Here is a 16,858-nt window from a genome sequence, read left to right as displayed (position 1 = left end):
AGCATGTTGGTGTGTTGGCGCAGATGTTGGAAGGTCATCGGCTGTTGAGTCTGCGGCCTAACTGGTATCCCATGGAGAAACTAACACCCCCTGACTGGGGCCCTCGATGTACCTCTGATATTAAGGCGGAGATCGAGGGGCGTAGCCAGTGGCTCTGAAGATAATTTAGCTGGACAAACAAGAGCCTGGGAAGGTATTAGCAGTGAGGAGCAGGGGGCCCTCGTTCTCTCCTCCCCCTCTCCCTCCTAAGATACTCTCAACTGGTGTGGCGGTGAAAAAGCAGATGGACCACGCTGGGGGAGTGGCGGTGAGCACGGCTTGTCCTCTCACTTTAGGAGACATCTGGACCTCCTCCCCCACCCTTTAACCACTGAAAGAAGCGACCCGTTAAGGGCCACCTGAGTCACTTACGACCACCTATCAGCCTTCTACAAGTGAAGAGTCGATCAGACAGTAGAGAATGTAAACAATAGTTTATTAGTAAATTACACTGCAGTGGAGCTCAGTCCGATCAGCACCCATAGATGTCTGTCGAGGGGATTGTTTCCCCGACCCTAGGTAACACATATTCATTCTTCTGACAACCCCCCAACCACGCCCCCAATGGAAAGTTACAGGCCTAAGTTGTACATGAACAAAGAAGGCACAGAAGGATGGGCTGCCACCTGCACGGTGGGTAGACATTATCACTATCTCAAGGTTACCTTGCGGAGCCTGGCTCCTCACGTGAGAGCAGGGCTACGAGGGAGGATAGGCATGCAGAGACAGAACAGTTTATTTATAGGAATGGGAACAGAAAAACTAAACCTTGAAGAAATAAAACATTGAGGCTGCCTTCTGCTGAGGCAAACAGGATGAGACAGACATTTAGTTTCGATCATGATACAAAATGGCGGCTAAATACAAAATGGCACTGCAAATGCTAACCTAAGCATGTACGGTAATTTTAACGTTTTAGAACACGCTTCGGGCCTAGCGGTTTCTGCTAATCATAGCCTTCTATATGCCAACATATCATAAAATAAAATGAGACCACATGAGTACATAGATTGCCAAAATCTAATAGACCCTCCTTTTAGCATATAGAAGGCTAACTTTATTAGAGCTGAAAAGGAAGGGTCTTTACAATTCTAAGCAGGAAAGCACAATTATTATTAGCATTTTATTCATTCACTAGTAAAATCAAGCAATCATGTAAAACATATTCAATATAAAAAAATGCCTTCATCAATATTCATTATATCTTGAACTTCCTGTACCATCATCCTTGTGATCTTGGCATCCTTCTTTGCTATGCGAGGTGTAGGCGTCAATTTACCCAAACAGTAAGAACAAAAAGTTGGGAAGCAATTTACACACAGGCAGCATGAGAAAATGATACCTGCAATAAGCACCAGAGTAAGAAGTAACTTCCAACCCCAAGTAGTCAGCAAATCCCAGAACCACCCAGTTAATGACCAGGTCCCATTTTCTTAGTGGATGGTAGAGGCAAGCTTGTGCAGCTTCTGTATGGCTACATATACATTCGGGGCATGGTTTGGTATGTAAACACAGCAACTACTGCTGATGACACAGCAGGCTCCTCCCCTATCAGCAAAGATGACGTCCAACACCATCCGGTTTTGAACAGCAAAAAGCCTGGTAGCCTGAAGCTTGGCTGTAAGATTGGTCAGTATACCTGCAGTAGTATTAATAACTCCTTCAACTACTCTGGTGAGGTAATGAATACTACACCTGTTAAATATGGGATCCCAGAATGGCAAAATACCCTTCATTGTGTCAGTAAATTGCTGGAGGGTAGTATCTGTTTGATCTATATCTTCTGTATTGATAACTCTTTTGACCCGATGCAAGTGGAGATCTCTGCGCTATAGCCTATGATCTTTGTGATAATTAGGCGGTGCAATGTATACAGGGGGTAACAGAAAAGAGACATAACATATACCAGACCAGCCCCTTGGGAGCCATACGTATGCTTGGGACCCACAGACAAAGTATATATTATGGGGCAGGAGTAGAGGAGGACTACTAGTGGTGTACAGTCGGTATGTATAGTTGCAATTGCTTTTTCCCACTGAGACGTTTCCAGAACCCTGAACACAGAAACTAGCAAACATTTACTACTGGCACTGGCATTGCTCTGCCTTGGGTAATATTGTGTGCATGGAAAGACCTAAAATACTCAGTGATGTTGAATCCCTGAAAATCCAACATCTCATTTTGGAGCCACGTGGTATTCTTTTTACGTTCATGAACATTCATGAAAGCTTCAGGATGCAAAGTATCTGGCTCCCCTCCTTCTCCAGGAGTGAAGCCTTGGTGTTCTACTATATATTCAATCACCGTCACATAGTCAGATTGGATAATATTCATAGCATCTGCATGATAATGTATATACACCATTGAGCGCAACTGGAACCATGACTCACAGCTACTGAGGTATGACATGGGTAAGGATACCAATAGACAATTTTTAGGCATTACAGAAGGGAGTAACCCACACAACCAACAATCAGTAGCATTGGACGTCTGACGTGCTTGAGGTAGGATTTGGAGAAAGGCATTTTCAACATACGTCTGTCGGTGTCTATATTTATGCAGGGCCAAATTTACAAAGATATGTTCAGGAGGGACGGTTGTTGTTCCAAGGAGGGTATGCACAGGATGTTTCTCTTCCAAGTACCACACTACCCCAAACCCTGTTATTAATACTGCAAAAATTAATACTACTACTACCCTACTAGAGCTAGGACTGCTCGGCACTACCAGAGGGGCTGCTAATGGCTGATCTTCTTCTATAATGGAACGACTAAAGGGATACATCTCAATAATTCACAACTGCCGGACGAGATCCGTATACTGGAGCCAACAATAATGTAGGAAGCAAAAGAGTACAAATCACCCAGCTTCCTTCAGAGCCTCGCTGGTAGACTCCTATTGTTAATCTCCGGTGTGCATCCATCGGTGGAGCTGCGCGATCGCAGGCCTTGCTGAAAGATTCTTTCAGGAAAGGGCACCTGCCCTCAGGGTAGAACACCCTCAACTGATCCTGTCCAGTGTCTAGGGCAGTGCACTACTCTTCTTCTGAACCTATTGCTATCACCGGTACCTTAGACAGGGCACCTGCACCCTATTCTTCATCCATGAAGTCCATCCCTATTCTCCTAACTGTCCCTTCCGTCAGGGACGCAAATTGTATCGAGCTACTCCAGGTACAGTATCACCTCAGAAAAGAATCTGACACTCAGGGGCAGAAGGAGACTGATATTCAATTGCCGGGGAGCTGGAAGAATGCTGATCTTAGACAGCTCTGATCTCAGGAGGTGCAACCTCCTGAAAAGTGGCGTTGCTCTTCTCTTCTGTCTGCGCCCCACTCACTCGAGCATCAGAGAAGGGGATGAAACAAGGTACCCGTTCAGTTTCGTGGTCTACGATGCCCTCACTCAGCCAACGGTTTTAGGGAAGCGGATGCGAAATCCTGCGGGTGTGGGTGGTGTGAATTCAGTACTTCCTTCCGTCGACTTTCGCTGCCGTACGGGTGGCGAGCAGCACTTGGTAGAGTTCCTTCCAATGAGGCTCCAGGCAGTTCTCCCTCTGGAAGTTCTTAACCAAGATGTAATCCCCAGGCTGCAGTGAGTGCCCGGGCCCCTCTGGTACTGGCCGTAGTGTCTCCTGGACCTGTTGATGAATAGAGCGTAGATCTTTAGTCAACTTATATAGGTAGTCTACAAGTAAGGGGTACTCTATCTCAGAGAAGCATCTGGGTTATGGCACGCCGCATACCTTTTCAGGGCAGCCAAAGACCACCTTGAATGGGGACAACCCTGTCCTAGAATATGCTGTCGCCCTAATAGATAACAAAGCTAGGGGTAGAGCATCTGGCCACTGCAATCCTGTGCTTTCCTTTATCTTGGCTAACCTTAGTTTGAGAGTACTGTTGTATCTCTCAACCAAACCTGCTGATTAGGGATGGTTTGCAGCATGGAACTTCTGTTTAATGTGCAAACCATCACACACCAGTTGTATGACCCTCGCATTGAAGTGACTTCCATTCTCACTCCAAATCAAGTGGGGCAAACCAAACCGTGGGAAGAACTCCTTCAGGAGTGCCTTCGCCGTCGCCAGTGCTGTATTTTCTTTGGTGGGGTAGGCTTCAACCCATTTACTGAACGCACAAACCACCACCAATACATACTTCAGATTGTTCACTCGTTTCATTTCAATAAAATCCATTTGGAGGACTTCAAAGGGGAAGGAAGGCGGTGCAAAATTGCCAGTGGGTGTAGTGGTGCCCTTTCCAGGATTGTGCATCATGCCGATCATACAATGCTTCACTAAATGAGCAGCTACTGTGTTATATTGTCATTCTGCCATACAGGGTCTAACACCTTCCATATTCCCTTTGAACTAATGTGAGCTGTGCCATGTGCCATAGTGACAACAGGTAGCACGTATGTGTTGGGCAGCATCCATCTTTGTTTCCCTGAGAGGTCTGTCCAGAACCCATCCTCATCTAGAAGCCCTGTCTTCTCCTACCATATTGCCAACTCATCCATGGTCGCCTCACTCTGTATCTCTCTAACACTGTCTAGTGTGCCTCAAACATACCATTGCCTGGCACCCATCTAGCCGGACCTGCTACAAACATCTTTTTCATTTTGGATCTAGCTGTCTCTTTTGCTGTCTGATCTGCAAACTCATTTCCTTTCCTTAAATCATCAGTAATCACTTTATGTGCCCTAGACTTCACTATTGCTACTTTTTGCGGAAGTGTCAAGGCGGGCAAAAGTCTGTGTATTAAGGGGAGGTTCTGGATTAGTAAACCATTTGATGTCAAGAAGCCTCCCTCCGCCCAGAGGTGCCCAAAGTTATGTGCAACCCCAAAGGCATACAGAATGTCAGTATAAATTTTGACAACCAGTCCTTCACTTAACTCACAAGCCTGAAAGAGAGCAAAAAGCTCTGCATCCTAGGCCGACTGATATGGGACACGTGATGTTTCGATAACTGTGTGCAACGTTGTTATCACATTCACTGTAGTTTAGGTGCCATCCGGTAACTTAAAACAAGAGCCATCGACATATAGTTCTCCTTGTCGGTCAGATAGAGGAACATCAGTCAAGTCTACCTGTCCCTTTGTCTCCTCCTCCATCTGATTCACACAATCGTGTACATCTACATCTCCATCCAACGAAGGGAGGGGTAGTAATGTGTCTGGATTCAGGGTGGCACATCGTTTGATGGTGATATGTGGTACAAACAGGGTGATCTCATAGCCATTTAAACGTGCACTAGTAAGATGTTGAGTTTTAGTTCTACTCAGGAGCGTATCCACAGCGTGGGGTAACATAACGGTGAGATCCGTATCGAGAACGAGCCCCGCCTATTTTCTAATAGAGACTGCCACAGCTGCAGCAGCTCTCAGACAGCTCGGGAGAGCTCTGATGACTTTATCCAGGATATCAGAAAAGTAAGCGCAAGGCCTTTGCTTTCCGCCAAAGGTCTGTGTTAAGACAGAAAGCGTGCAGCCAGCCGTCTCATGTACATAGAGCACAAACGGCTTCTGATAGTCAGGCATGCCAAGCACAGGAGCAGAGCAAAGTGCAGCCTTTAATTGCTCAAACGCTTGCTGGCATGCAGGTGTCAAAGGTAAGGGTTCATGCACATCTTTAGTGGTTAACTGGTGTAGGGATTTTATTAGTAGGGAGTAATTAGGGATCCAGTGATGGCAGTACGAAGTAATGCCAATAAACGCACGCACATCACACTGGGTTTTAGAAACAGGCATATTAGTTATAGCAGCAATGCGTTCAGGTGTTAGTCTACGACCCTCCCTCGACAGTAGGTGACTGAGGTAGGTGACCTCCTGTCGACAATACTGGAATTAGGAAAGTGACTCTTTATGTCCGTGCTGTGCCAAATTAAGCAATAGTTTAACAGTCGTGTCTGCAGCCGTCCACAGTGTCAAAAGCCACTAAGAGGTCGTCGACGTACTGCAATAAGACGGTACCAGAGGGGAGCGTCAAGGAATCCAAATACCCCTTCAAAGCTTGACTATAAATACTAGGGTTCTCCACATAGCACCAAGGAGCCCGACAGAATTAAAAGCTCTTGCCAGCTAGGGAAAATACAAACAGATATCTGCTATCTGGATGGAGTGGAATGCTTAAGAAAGCATTTTTCAAATCGATCACGGAATTTTTTTTGCTGTGGGAGGAATCATCGTTAGCAATGTAGTGATGTCAGGAACCACAGGGTATTGAAGGATCACAATTTTATTGATTGCACGCAGGTCTATTATAAAGCGATAAACATCAGGGTGTCCATCAAGGGCATCAGAGGGATCCTTCTTAAGGATAGGAAGGATAGGGCTTTTGCAAACATTCCTCACAGTCTCCTCAACCACCCTTGACCTTATCAAATCCCAAATTATCTGCAAGAGGGTTTTCTACCCTGCCTGTGGTATTTTATACTGGGGAACACGCGGTAGTACAGCATTATCCTTGATCTTGATAGAGACTGGTGGTATTTTTAACAATCCCACATCCGTATCCCCTGTAGCCCATAAAGTACACGGCACATCCTTAAACTCAGGAGGGAGGGTGGTATCCTTAGTAAAGCATTGTTTCGTACTACCACCTTTGGGCCAATTGTCATATAAACACCGTCCCGCAAACAGAATATAGTTGCATGCAGCTTCTTCAATAAATCTAATCCCAGCAAGTTTTCACCGCAATTCTTTGTCAGTAGAAATGGGGAGTCAACCGTGAAAGGGCCAATAGTCAAGGCAAGGGGCTTGGAAATGGGGCTCACAACCGGCACACCAGAAAAACCTACTAAAACATTATGTTGGCCAGACAGAGCTGCCCCTGGGACCAGCGAACTAGAAAGAGAGCTATTCACAACACCCATATCAATTAGGAATTTCTTTTTCGGTCCATGTATGTCCGCGTTGACATAAGGTCCACGCTGATCTAGAGGCACTGAAACTGGTCCCTCACCCTGTCCCTGGCAATCCTAGCTGTAAGACAGTCCTGTCGCCTCATCCATATCATAATCATCATGATAATATTGCCATCCTTGAGCATCATCAAAATAATTCTTATTCTGATGACCCACTGATGCATCCGTCCTGTGCATGTCATCACAGCTACCTCCACTACAGCCACGTCCTCCATAACCCCGACCTCAGGAGGATCAGCCTTATTCAACAATTTTGGACACTCATTTCTCCAGTGCCCCTCCTTTTTTGCAATACGCACATTGATTCGGTCCAACAGGTGCATCCACAGTACTATTTCTATTCGCCAGAGGCAACTGCAGAATCGATCCCAAACCACCTCTCCCCCTGCCATTGCCCCTCATCGCTTGCTGCATTAACACTTTCATCTTCGGGTCCTTAGACTTTTTCTCTACCATCTTCTTCTCCTCATTCTCTCTGTGCTCATAATACTGCGCCATACTCAATATTACCAATAGGGAGGAAGAAATCCATGTACTCTCCGAAGCCTGCAGCTGAGCCGTGATCTCGGGAAACAGGTTTGTTACAAATCTGTTAACAATCTGACTCCACACTCCACCGACAAGTCTTGGCCACTTAAGTCCAAGAACACACCTACGAACCTAGTAAAAAAATCAGACACACTTTCATCCTTCTTCTGATGGCACGCTGCTAACTTGCCCCAATCTATTTGCCGAGGCGGGATAAGAGAATGCATTTAAGTAATGATACGACCCAGCAAAGCTAATGTTTCAGCCCTCAGCTTCTTGCTAGTCTTCATTCTCTATCCCATGCCTCCATGCCTTTATCTCATTCCAAGTCCCCCCTAACTCTGCGGCATGATCCTGCGTATGCACCTGTCTCCAAAAATCCACTGGTACCAAGAACCCGAAAAACTGCTCAATGTCAGTCAGCGTCATTACTGTCGAGGAAGCTGCCTCCGTCAACTCCTTGTAATAGGCTGTTCGATTCTTCCTAGGATCCGGCAACTGACTTTTAAGAGATAGTACCTCAATCCTCTTCCAAGGAGTGCAAACTCACTGTTCCTGGAAACAAGCTTCTACCCAATGCTGAGTCACAACATTCGCTGCATTACGCTGCTCTGGGATCTCGGGATGGTAAATAGGGTGTACCTCCCTCATTGGGAACTGCGTACCCAAAGTTGGCATTTTCTGGTGCAACCTACTACAATAACCAATCAGGGTAGCAACATTTCTGAAGACATCATTAGGGGCCAAATCAGTAACATACACTCTATCTCGAATGTCATATGATCTGTGGTGCTGCACCATTGAAACACTGTTCCCACAAGCCTATTAACGTTGCCGACATGTGTTTAAGGGCATGCTGTTGTACAAATGCCTCATAATCTTTCATTCAACTCCATACATCCTCCACACTGTAGATCGGGTTTCGGGCCCACTACACAGCCTGATCAGCCACCATTGTTTTCTCCTCATTTCCAACATCCTATCTCATCAATGCTCTTCTCATCCGTGCACGTGCTGCTGCCCAATTTCCCTCAACCTCTCCACGCATAGGCATCTCAACACTCAGCAACACCGGAGTTGGCACACTCGAAGGAGACAGACAGATGAAGAAGCAGGTAGCAGCTTTAACAACGGCTGCGACGAAGGGGTGAGAAAAGGAGAAATAACAGGTGTAGGAGCATCAGACCAGACAGGCGAGCTAGCGGCACCCACCACTGCAGCTGACACAGACAAAGAAGAAGAAGGCGGGGTCGAAGCCGCAGACGCTGACCCAGAGACAGGGCGACCGGCAGCAATGAGTGCAGGATCTAGGAGTCTCTCTCTATCATAAGCCATGGCTTTCCGTGTCACTGTCTGCAATTTGCCCCTCCGGGCCTCCTTCTCTGCCCTCGTATGTCGCTGCTTTGCTTTTTTCTGCCACACCTGAAGATTGTCAAACATCGACTGTCTACTTCTCTTAACAAATAATTTGTCCTGCAGGAAATTCAATTTTTGTTCATCAAATGTACCTGTAAGTGGCCACTGCAAGTCAGCATTGTCCCTTGTATATTTATGCCACAGCATGCTAAACATAATAGGGCCAATACCATACTTGACGTATACGTCGAAATTTTGGGTATCTTGCCGAAGGCGCAGGCTGCTTCTCCTCTAACCGGGCATCAGTGGAACAACATCAACATACAAAACACCCCAATTTACTCAAACAAGGCATCTTAATATAAGACAGGCTCACTGTCCACACTGAACAAATATCATAACAAACAATACAAAACAAGACGGTCCGAGTACCGTACAAGGCTGCTCGCAGACTGCACCAAGACAGTCCGGAGACTGTACCAAGACAAGACAGTCCAAAAACTGTACCCAAACAAGGAGACAGGCTTTAGCCCCAGACCTTTTCAAAAGTAAGCCAAATTTCCAAGTGGCCTCTCAGAGTGTTCGCAAAACACTCTATATCTCAAGGGTCCACAGACCCACCAAAGTAACCAAGATGGCGCCGCACTTACCAAGAATTCCAGATAGAACTCACCTGGTGCACACAGGTCAAACAAGATTATTCTCCACTGTCGACTCTTCAGATCAAATGGTCAGACCCCAGCCTGGGTGTCCGCTAGATGAGGAGCCGCCTGATCAGACAGGGGGGCAGCTGCGAGTGCAAAAAGCTCTTATGTATGGTACCCTCATCCGCCCATCCAACCAGACACAACCCCGTCCTCTATACACCTGATTACAGGTGAGGATGGGAAACCCGATGGAGGGGTCCCAAGTTAGGCGCCAACTGAAGGAAGCGACCCGTTATGGGCCACCCGGGTCAATTACGCCCACCTATTAGCCTTCTACAAGTGAAGAGTCGATCAGACAGTAATATAAACAATAGTAAATGTCACTTCAGTGGAGCCCAGTCTGATCAGCACCCATAGATGTCTGTCGAGGGGACTGGTTCCCCAACCCTTGGTAACACATATTCATTCTTCTGACAACCCCCCAATCACGCCCCCGATGGAAAGTTACTGGCCTAAGTTGTACATGAACAAAGAAGGTACAGAAGGATGGACTGCCACCTGCACTGTGGATACATGTTATAACTATCTCAAGGTTTCCTTGCAGAGCCTGGCTCCTCCTAACGTGGGAGCAGGGCTGCGGGGGAGGATAGGCATGCAGAGACAGAACAGTTTATTCATAGGAATGGGAACAGCGAATCTCAAATTTGAAGAAATAAAACATCGAGGCTGCCTTCTGCTGAGGCAAACAGAATGAGACAGACATTTAATTTCGATCATGATACAAAATGGCAGCTAAATACAAAATGGCACCGCAAATGCTAACCTAAGCTTTACAGTAATTTTAACGTGTTAAAACACACTCCTAATCATAGCCTTCTAAATGCTAACTTATCATAACGTAAAATGAGTCCACATGAGTACATAAATTGCCAAAATCTAACTCCACCTAATACCGCAGTAATACTGTATGCCGGTTGATGGAGTCCCTTGCAATAACTTAGATCATTTGTCAATGTGGATACTATTAACAGATTGTCAATAATATAAATTATGCAAAATGAATTCTAATATCGTTTTATGAAGTGTCCCTCTCCCTAGTAGAGCTAACTGCACAAATCAATCTGTAAATTAGTTCATTTCATACGATTAATTGGGGAAATGTAAAAAGAAATTGTGAATTTGAATAAAGAAATGTTGGTGGTATACATATACCCAACCTCAATTGATGTAGGTATAACACTGATACAAATTAAAATAAATTAGTGAAGACTTATTAAGAACTGCAACACATCTCCCATAAGACACCCCCAATTGGGCAATGTATAGTGATACTGGATGGTACCCCACCGAACCTGAAAAATTATTTTGCTGTGTTGAAGCACTAGAGGAGTTATGTATCACTGTACCCTAGTGGGTTCCCACATTTCACTGTCCCAACTATTCATGATTTCATTGTTCTGTCATGATCACAACTTTACCCAGATTTACTGTTATGACATTATGCAAGACCCTCACATTACACTACTTTCACAGTGCTTGTGTTTTTAGCTCTGTCACACACAAACAATAATTGTTAATATAAATACATACATATATATATATATATATATATATATATATATATATATTATCTACTGGCGGTCGCCAGTAGATAGTTATACTTAGGACCGTGTTTCCATAGGAAATCCGCAACATTCTATTTGGAATAACTTTGGCGCCGGTCGACGAATCCTCGCGAAATTTTCAAAACTAATGGGGCGCTACGCTCCGCTCCTACCCTGAAAGTCTCGGGGGGATTCGTCAAGCGGGGGCTGAGAAAAAAGGGGGGTCCCAAAACGCGTTTTCCCCATGCATTTTTCCATAGGACCTTTAGACACAGCTACAGCCCGAACGGCTGAACAGAATTACTTGAACTTTGGCAGAGAGGTAGTCCTCAGGTCAAGGATGTGCCTTTTGTAGGTCTGGTGTAAATCTGTTCAGTAGGTCCTGAGAAAATAGCATTTAAATCAATATATATATCTGTAAGCGCGCTCCGTGCGCTTACCGTGCGCTTACCGTACGCGTACCGTGCCGTGCGCGAGCTCAATTCTGAATGGTGGTTACATGACTGTAAACATTCGAATCGGTCGAAATCAGGAAGTGTCGGCCGCCATTTTCTGTCTCTCGCACTGAGAAACAAAGGTGGGGAACGTGAAACGGGGGCAATGAAGAGAGTTGCAGACCCCCTAGTGTTTGTCAGGGGTCCAAGAAGGACCCAAAAGTCCGAAAAATAAATTTAATAATTTTAAAAAAAAATCGCGGGGTACGCGTACGGTAAGCTTACCGTACGCGCACGGCAAAAAAAAAATAAAAAAAAAAAATAAAGAAGTAACAATCACATTTATTAAATAAATTAAAGGACCCACAAGGGAGAAAAAAACAAATGTTACTGCGTAAAAAAAGGCGACACGCGCACGGGATGGAAGCGCACCGTGCGCACAGGGTGTGCGCTTAGTGAAAAAACAGAAAAAAAAATAAAAAATAAATACATAACTTAGCATTTAAAAAAACGTACAAATTCACTTAAAAAACCATAGGTTTCACACACGTTATAGTTAGGAATTATCATTTACAAAACCTTGCAAATTCACTTAAAAAACCATAGGTTTCACACATGTTATAGTTAGCTGTACATTTCACTCGTAAAAAACCAATGAAATTCCACGTTATAGTTAGATCAGGTAACTATAACTTGCGCGACCGCAATCCACAATGTGTAATTTCAGATGTCATCATTGATGTCATGAGTGATGTCACTGACCATGTCATGAGTGATGTACTATGTGACGTCATCAGCAGTTTATTGTGGGCGCGCAAGTTATAGTTACCTGATCTAACTATAACATGGAATTTCATTGGTTTTTTACGAGTGAAATGTACAGCTAACTATAACATGTGTGAAACCTATGGTTTTTTAAGTGAATATATATATATATATATATATATATTCACTGAAAAAAACATAGGTTTCACACATGTTATAGTTAGCTGGACATTTCACTCCACAAAACCATTGAAATTCCCCCGTTATAGTTAGTTCAGCTAACTATAACTCGCGCGACCGCAATCCACTGCTGATGACGTCACATATTACATCACTGATGACGTCATCCAGTGAGTGTGTGTTTCTATAAAGTTTAAATATGTATAATATATATAGGGATAGGCCTGTGGAAGAATGAGTGGCTGTACAAGTGTGTGAATGGATGATTTTCTAGGTGCCTAACTGACTCTATAAGTGAGTCATTTGAGATGTCATCAGTGATGTCATGAGTGATGTCACTGACCATGTCATGAGTGATGTAATATGTGACGTCATCAGCAGTGGATTGCGGGCGCGCGAGTTATAGTTAGCTGAACTGCCTATAACGGGGGAATTTCAATGGTTTTGTACGAGTGAAATGTCCAGCAAACTATAACATGTGAATTTGAATTTGCAAGGTTTTTTAAATGCTAATTCCTAACTATAACGTGTGTGAAACCTATGGTTTTTTCAGTGAATATATATATATATATATATATATATATATATATATCCAACGTAAGAGTTTCCCCAACAAAAGAGCCTTCAAACAAGTGTTTTCTCTTTAGGAATTCATTTACTGGAGGCTGCTGGAACGAGGAAAGGAGCATCTTACAGCACAAATAGCAACACAAGCCTGACGCGTTTCATGCGTGGAGCACTTTCTCAAAGGCAATGTTCAAAGATCAGCGCCGCCACAGGTGCAACTAAGTTCTTAAATCAAGTCCAACCCCAGTGGGCGTGGCCGACCACACGGCCTTCTGGACTCTGTAGTTGCACATAGTAAAACTCAAGTGAGCTGGTGCGCTGTCTCTGCAGTGAATTAAAATAAATCCCAAGTGGGTTGCTGTATCGTTGCTCTTCCATCGTGCAGCCTATAACTGCCTTCAGCTTCCATCACTTGTCCCTCAAAGCGCATGTCGTTTGGCACGCACGAGGACTGCAACGCAGCGGGGCTCTTTCACGGCCGGAACCAGCCGTACACATCCAACGTAAGAGTTTCCCCAACAAAAGAGCCTTCAAACAAGTGTTTTCTCTTTAGGAATTCATTTACTGGAGGCTGCTGGAACGAGGAAAGGAGCATCTTACAGCACAAATAGCAACACAAGGCTGACGCGTTTCATGCGTGGAGCACTTTCTCAAAGGCAATGTTCAAAGATCAGCGCCGCCACAGGTGCAACTAAGTTCTTAAATCAAGTCCAACCCCAGTGGGCGTGGCCGACCACACGGCCTTCTGGACTCTGTAGTTGCACATAGTAAAACTCAAGTGAGCTGGTGCGCTGTCTCTGCAGTGAATTAAAATAAATCCCAAGTGGGTTGCTGTATCGTTGCTCTTCCATCGTGCAGCCTATAACTGCCTTCAGCTTCCATCACTTGTCCCTCAAAGCGCATGTCGTTTGGCACGCACGAGGACTGCAACGCAGCGGGGCTCTTTCACGGCCGGAACCAGCCGTACACATCCAACGTAAGAGTTTCCCCAACAAAAGAGCCTTCAAACAAGTGTTTTCTCTTTAGGAATTCATTTACTGGAGGCTGCTGGAACGAGGAAAGGAGCATCTTACAGCACAAATAGCAACACAAGCCTGACGCGTTTCATGCGTGGAGCACTTTCTCAAAGGCAATGTTCAAAGATCAGCGCCGCCACAGGTGCAACTAAGTTCTTAAATCAAGTCCAACCCCAGTGGGCGTGGCCGACCACACGGCCTTCTGGACTCTGTAGTTGCACATAGTAAAACTCAAGTGAGCTGGTGCGCTGTCTCTGCAGTGAATTAAAATAAATCCCAAGTGGGTTGCTGTATCGTTGCTCTTCCATCGTGCAGCCTATAACTGCCTTCAGCTTCCATCACTTGTCCCTCAAAGCGCATGTCGTTTGGCACGCACGAGGACTGCAACGCAGCGGGGCTCTTTCACAGCCGGAACCAGCCGTACACATCCAACGTAAGAGTTTCCCCAACAAAAGAGCCTTCAAACAAGTGTTTTCTCTTTAGGAATTCATTTACTGGAGGCTGCTGGAACGAGGAAAGGAGCATCTTACAGCACAAATAGCAACACAAGCCTGACGCGTTTCATGCGTGGAGCACTTTCTCAAAGGCAATGTTCAAAGATCAGCGCCGCCACAGGTGCAACTAAGTTCTTTTACGTTCAGCTCACTTGAGTTTTACTATGTGCAACTACAGAGTCCAGAAGGCCGTGTGGTCGGCCACGCCCACTGGGGTTGGACTTGATTTAAGAACTTAGTTGCACCTGTGGCGGCGCTGATCTTTGAACATTGCCTTTGAGAAAGTGCTCCACGCATGAAACGCGTCAGGCTTGTGTTGCTATTTGTGCTGTAAGATGCTCCTTTCCTCGTTCCATATATATATGTTTCCAAGAGTTCGCTGTGAAATCCCCGCTCTCCTCCCTCGCGACGCCGGTGCCAGCAACGGTCACAGCTCCGCCTCAATATTAAACACAGGACAACATCCGGGTATAACTTTGACAAAGGCTTCGCCGAAACGCGTAGTTCTGTTTGTGTGACACAATAAAGGTATATTGTGTTGTCCTTGGTGTGCCGCTGGATTTATTTCGGAGTTATACCCGGATGTTGTCCTGTGTTTAATATATATATATATATATATATATATATATATATATATATATATATATATATATATATACATACACCAAATAAGTGCATGCTAAATAACATCTAAAATGTGTTCTGTGTTTAAAAATGGCCACTACATGAATAAATCACAAATGAACATGCAATTCCTCATCAAAATTCAGTTCTGCTGGTATCTTGCTATTTAGGATGCTTATATATCTAGACTTAAGTCTCCTTAGCTGGTCCCTCCCCTGATGTTCCTGAGTCAATTAACAAATAGAAAAGATCTGCAGTATTGCCATTGTGAATTTTGTTTATGTGGTGGACAACTGGATAGGTCCTGTCTTCATTGTTTAGGCTTTTAGATGTTGCAAAATTTGCACATGTACCTTGTGAACGGTGCTTCTGACATACATTTTGAGTTCAGGTGCACTGCAAGATATACATCACAAGGTCACTCCTACATTTGTATGTGTTGCATATCTGAAGTGTAGTATCCATCAATGACAAGGAGAACTCTCTGGTATCAATGGCATGTCTATTTGCCTTGCATTTGTGACAGTGCTGGAACCCAGGGTTCCCTTTTAACCACATCTCTGGTTTGTTAACTTCTGGGCTGCTCACAACCAGACCTTGGCGCATGGATTTTGCGTGTTTGAAGGTTAATAATAGTTTCTTTGGTACTGTGAGGCCTGGCACTGCATCACTTTTAATTAGATGCCAATGCCTCGCTAGGATTCTCCTCACTTGCTGATGTTGTGTGTTGAACCCCATAATCATTCTCAATTCTTTGGATTTAGCTGCAGTCTTGTCTTCCCTGGAAAATAACAATGGTTCCATCTTCTTCTGGTTTGCCTTTCTCTTAGCATTCCACACCACCTCTTGACTGTATTCCCTTGCTAGAAATATTGCCTGAAGCTCATCCTGTGCTTCCCTCAGTACAATCCCATCACTGCAGTTACGGATCATACAGTGGTTTTCTGCTTACGGTATGCTATTTTAGTTTTTTTTTGGGGGGGGGACTACTTGCCTTTGTATGATTTTTATTATCCTTCTTAAAGATTACTAAGTCAAAAATGGACTTTTGTGGTACTGATGTCAATTGTAAAGCCTAGGTTCAAATTGTTGTCATTCAACTTGTCTGCAAATGCTTTGGCCGACAAGGAAAAAAAGATTGTCTATAAAGCGTGTCCAAAGGATTATGTATTCATACCATTCTGTGGCATATTCTCTGATGAGGGAATAATCCTTCTACCAGCCCATGTGAAAAGTAGCAGAGCAAGGGGTAAAGCAGGTGCCCACGGCAATGCATCCTGTCTGCCTGTAAACTTTCTTGTCAAATATAAAGAAGTTATTAGGCAGACACCAATGAGTCATTTCCAGGAGCATCTTCGTGTGTTGGTGCAGATGGATTGGTCTTGTCCCAATGAGATGCTTTATTTCTCTTAGACCATCCTCATTGGCAATGCTTGTGTACAGAGACATTACGTCCATAGTCATAAGGACAAAGGAGTCTTGCCAGGTTATGTCATACATTTTCAACAAAAATCCCCTATCTCTTGAACATAAGAAGGCACATGGGGACCTTGTTCCTGTAAAAACTGGTCTATGAACCTTGACATGTTTTCAAACAATATCCCAATGGCAGATATAATTGGCCTCCCCGGGGGATTGTATACATTTTTATGCATTTTAGGGATAAGATATAATATCTGT

Source organism: Triturus cristatus, chromosome 2_2, assembly GCF_964204655.1.
Source record: "Triturus cristatus chromosome 2_2, aTriCri1.1, whole genome shotgun sequence".
In the NCBI taxonomy this organism is placed as follows: domain Eukaryota; kingdom Metazoa; phylum Chordata; class Amphibia; order Caudata; family Salamandridae; genus Triturus; species Triturus cristatus.
This window is presented reverse-complemented; position numbering follows the sequence as displayed.